Here is a 5000-nt window from a genome sequence, read left to right on the forward strand (position 1 = left end):
GAGCAGCCATCTTAGAAAAACAGCACCGCAGGAGCATCAGTGCAGCGGGTCTTTGAAGGGTCATAAAATCAAAACCGGAGCAGGTATTAAAAATCCCATCTATACTTTTAATCACAAGGGTTTTATCTCTCACCTGTGTTAATTTGAAGGCGAAAGGACAAACGCGCTCAGAGGAGATAGATTTTGAAGGAAGGTGACCGGTTTTAACAAAAATGTTGTTTTGAAGGGGGAATATAAAACTTCCTGTTGAGTTTTGCTGGGGGTAGTCAATTTATGAAATGTAGGTCAAAGTGAGACCTACATAGAGGTTTTTGTTTCATGTCTCTCCGACCTTCCCAGGGGGAGTAGGAGGCAGTTTAGTAATTTGTTTCTTCCGAGGAGCAGTTTTTTATCATTTTTATTAAAAAATTGCTGTAGAGCACAATTTTTGGATTTGGGGTTAGGTTTTTTCATTAGATCACAGTTTTAGCCAGTCCTGATGTGTGTGTTAAGTTTGGTGAGTTTTGAAGCATGTTAAGGGGGTCAAATTACAGCGCAAAGATGCAAAAGTGACTGTTTTTAGTACTTATTTGTATTGAAGGGGGAATTGCCAACTTCCTGTTGATTTTAGCCCGAAGACATACAATTATGAGAACTAGGTCTAAGTCAGACCTACATAGAGGTTTTTGTTTCATGTCTTTCCGACCTTCCTAGTGGGAGTTACAGGCAGTCTGTTTTTTTTTTTTCCTAGGGGGCGCTAGAGCGCAATTTTGATTTTTGGGGTTTGGTTTTTTTATCAAAAGACAATTTTCGCAGGTCCTGATGAGTGTGTCAAATTTGGTGAGTTTTGAAGCATGGTGAGTGGGTCAAATTAGTGTTCAAAGAGGCGGCGGAATAATAATAATAATAATAATTAAAGCTGCAAGCAGCGTTGGTCGGGCCCGCGTCTTTGGCAGGTGCTAGTCCTAAGTGTCCCAATACTTTTGTCTACTTTTAGTCTGAAGTGTCCCAAGACTTTTGTCTAGTGTACCTACCTTGTCTGCATTGTGTGGGCACGTTAGTGCTTCCTGCTTTTGAGCAGCCATCTTAGAAAAACAGCACTGCAGGAGCATCAGTGCAGCGGGTCTTTGAAGGGTCATAAAATCAAAACCGGAGCAGGTATTACAAATCCCATCTATACTTTTAATCACAAGGGTTTTATCTCTCACCTGTGTTAATTTGAAGGCGAAACGACAAACGCTGTCAGAGGAGATAGATTTTGAAGGAAGGTGACGGGTTTTTACAAAAATGTTGTGTTGAAGGGGGAATAGCAAACATCCTGTTGATTTTTGCTGGGGGTTGTCAATTTATGAAATGTAGGTCTAAGTGAGACCTACATAGAGGTTTTTGTTTCATGTCTCTCCGACCTTCCCAGTGGGAGTTACAGGCAGTTTTGTAATGTTTGTCTTCCGAGGAGCAGTTTTTTATCAGTTGTATTCAAAAATTGCTGTAGAGCACAATTTTTGGATTTGGGGTTTGGTTTCTTCATTAGATCACAGTTTCAGCCAGTCCTGATGTGTGTGTTCAGTTTGGTGAGTTTTGAAGCATGTTAAGGGGGTCAAATAACAGCTCAAAGATGCAAAAGTGACTGTTTTTAGTACTTTTTTGTCTTGAAGGGGGAATTGCCAACTTCCTGTTGATTTTAGCCCAAGAATGTACCATTATGAAAGTTAGGTCTGAGTCAGACCTACATAGAGAATTTTGTTTCATGTTTTTCCGACCTTCGTAGTGGGAGTTACAGGCAGTCTAGTTTTTTTTTTTTCCTAGGGGGCGCTAGAGCGCAATCTTGAGTTTTGAGGTTTGGTTTTTTGATAAAAAGTTTTGCCAAAAATTACTGATGTGTGTGTAAAATTTGGTGAGTTTTGAAGCATGTTAAGGGGGTCAAAGTAGTGCGCAAAGCTGCGGAAGAATAATAATAATTAAAGCTGCAAGCAGCGTTGGACGGGCCCGCGTATTTGGCAGGTGCTAGTCCTAAGTGTCCCAATACTTTTGTCTACTTTTAGTCTGAAGTGTCCCAAGACTTTTGTCTAGTGTACCTACCTTGTCTGCATTGTGTGGGCACGTTGGTGCTTCCTGCTTTTGAGCAGCCATCTTAGAAAAACAGCACCGCAGGAGCATCAGTGCAGCGGGTCTTTGAAGGGTCATAAAATCCAAACCGGAGCAGGTATTAAAAATCCCATCTATACTTTTAATCACAAGGGTTTTATCTCTCACCTGTGTTAGTTTGAAGGCGAAACGACAAACGCGCTCAGAGGAGATAGATTTTGAAGGAAGGTGACCGGTTTTTCCAAAAATTTTATTTTGAAGGGGGAATAGCAAACTTCCTTTTGGTTTTTGCTGGGGGTTGTCAATTTATGAAATGTAGGTCTAAGTGAGACCTACGGAGAGTTTTTCGTTTCATGTCTGTCCGACCTTCCCAGTGGGAGTTACAGGCAGTTTTGTATTTTTTTTCATCCGAGTAGCAGTTTTTTGTTCGTTTTATAAAAAAATTGCTGTAGAGCACAATTTTTAGATTTGGGGTTAGGTTTTTTCATTAGATCACAGTTTTAGCCAGTCCTGATGTGTGTGTAAAGTTTGGTGAGTTTTGAAGCATGTTAAGGGGGTAAAATAACAGCTCAAAGAGGCAAAAGTGACAGTTTTTAGTACTTTTTTGTCTTGAAGGGGGAATTGCCAACTTCCTGTAGATTTTAGCCCGACAATGTACAATTATGAAAGGTAGGTCTAAGTCAGACCTACATAGAGGTTTTTGTTTCATGTTTTTCCGACCTTCCTAGTGGGAGTTACAGGCAGTGTACTTTTTTTGTTTTTATAGGGGGCGCTAGAGCGCAATATTAATTTTTTAGGTTCGTTTGTTATAAAAAAGGCAATTTTCGCAGGTCCTGATGTGTGGGTAAAATTTGGTGAGTTTTGAAGCATGTTAAGTGGGTCAAATTAGTGCTCGAAGAGGCGGCGGAAGAATAAATATAAAGAACAAGACCAATTAAAGCTGCAAGCAGCGTTGTTCGGGCCCGCGTATTTGGCAGGTGCTAGTCCTAAGTGTCCCAATACTTTTGTGTACTTGTAGTCTGAAGTGTCCCAAGACTTTTGTCTAGTGTACCTACCTTGGCTGCATTGTGTGGGCACGTTAGTGCTTCCTGCTTTTGAGCAGCCATCTTAGAAAAACAGCACTGCAGGAGCATCAGTGCAGCGGGTCTTTGAAGGGTCATAAAATCAAAACCGGAGCAGGTATTACAAATCCCATCTATACTTTTAATCACAAGGGTTTTATCTCTCACCTGTGTTAGTTTGAAGGCGAAACGACAAACGCTGTCAGAGGAGATAGATTTTGAAGGAAGGTGACGGGTTTTTACAAAAATGTTGTGTTGAAGGGGGAATAGCAAACATCCTGTTGATTTTTGCTGGGGGTTGTCAATTTATGAAATGTAGGTCTAAGTGAGACCTACATAGAGGTTTTTGTTTCATGTCTCTCCGACCTTCCCAGTGGGAGTTACAGGCAGTTATGTAGTTTTTTCCTTCCGAGGAGCAGTTTTTTGTGCGTTTTATGAAAAAATTGCTGTAGAGCACAATTTTTGGATTTGGGGTTAGGTTTTTTCATTAGATCACAGTTTTAGCCAGTCCTGATGTGTGTGTTAAGTTTGGTGAGTTTTGAAGCATGTCAAGGGGGTCAAATTATAGCTCAAAGAGGCAAAAGTGACTGTTTTTGGTACTTTTTTGTCTTGAAGGGGGAATTGCCAACTTCCTGGTGATTTTAGCCCGAAGACATACAATTATGAGAACTAGGTCTAAGTCAGACCTACATAGAGGTTTTTGTTTCATGTCTCTCCGACCTTCCTAGTGGGAGTTACAGGCAGTCTGTTTTTTTTTTTTCCTAGGGGGCGCTAGAGCGCAATTTTGATTTTTGGGGTTCGGTTTTTTCATCAAAAGACAATTTTCGCAGGTCCTGATAAGTGTGTCAAAAATGGTGAGTTTTGAAGCATGTTGAGTGGGTCAAATTAGTGTTCAAAGAGGCGGCGGAAGAATAATAATAATAATAATAAAGAATAATAATAAAACCTTACAATAACAATAGGTCCTTATGTCCCATTGCATAAGGACTCCCTGTGGGAGTCCTTTTGCAATGGGCCGTGCGGGCCCTAATAATAATAATAATAATAATAAAACCTTAGAAATTCAATAGGTCCTTATGTCCCATTGCATAAGGACTCCCTGTGGGAGTCCTTTTGCAATGGGCCGTGCGGGCCCTAATAATAATAATAAAGAATAATAAAACGTTACAAATTCAATAGGTCCTTATGTCCCATTGCATAAGGACTCCCTGTGGGAGTCCTTTTGCAATGGGCCGTGCGGGCCCTAATTATGCCCGGGTTGGAGTACCACGAGTCCGGCCGCGTTCCACCGGTGTCCCGGGGGTGCCTGGCATGTCCACAACTTACCCAGCAAAGGCGCACTGTGATTGGGAAGAAAAGTTGGGAAAGTGGGCAAAAGTCCCGAATTTGATCCAAAATTATGCCCGGGTTGGAGTACCACGAGTCCGGCCGCGTTCCACCGGTGTCCCGGGGGTGCCTGCCATGTCCACAACTTACCCAGCAAAGGCGCACTGTGATTCAGAAGAAAAGTTGGGAAAGTGGGGAAAAAAAGGACCGGGAAATATCCAAAATTATGCCCGGGTTGGAGTACCACGAGTCCGGCCGCGTTCCACCGGTGTCCCGGGGGTGCCTGGCACGTCCACAACTTACCCAGCAAAGGCGCACTGTCAGTGGGGAAGACCAAACATGTCTCGGATTTTTTCCAAGTACCTTAACGAGAGAGGCTAAAAAGCACCTGTTTTTACCTTCTCTCGTTGTTGTACTTAGAAAAAAAACGAGAAAATAAAAAATCTGGGTTTTTTTCTAAGTACCTTAACGAGAGAGGCTAAAAAAAACCATTTTTTACCTTCTCTCGTTGTTGTACTTAGAAAAAAAACGAGAAAAAAAATTTTCCCC

The sequence above is a fragment of the Nerophis lumbriciformis genome, unplaced genomic scaffold (genome assembly GCF_033978685.3).
Source record: "Nerophis lumbriciformis unplaced genomic scaffold, RoL_Nlum_v2.1 HiC_scaffold_70, whole genome shotgun sequence".
NCBI classification, from domain to species: Eukaryota; Metazoa; Chordata; class Actinopteri; order Syngnathiformes; family Syngnathidae; genus Nerophis; species Nerophis lumbriciformis.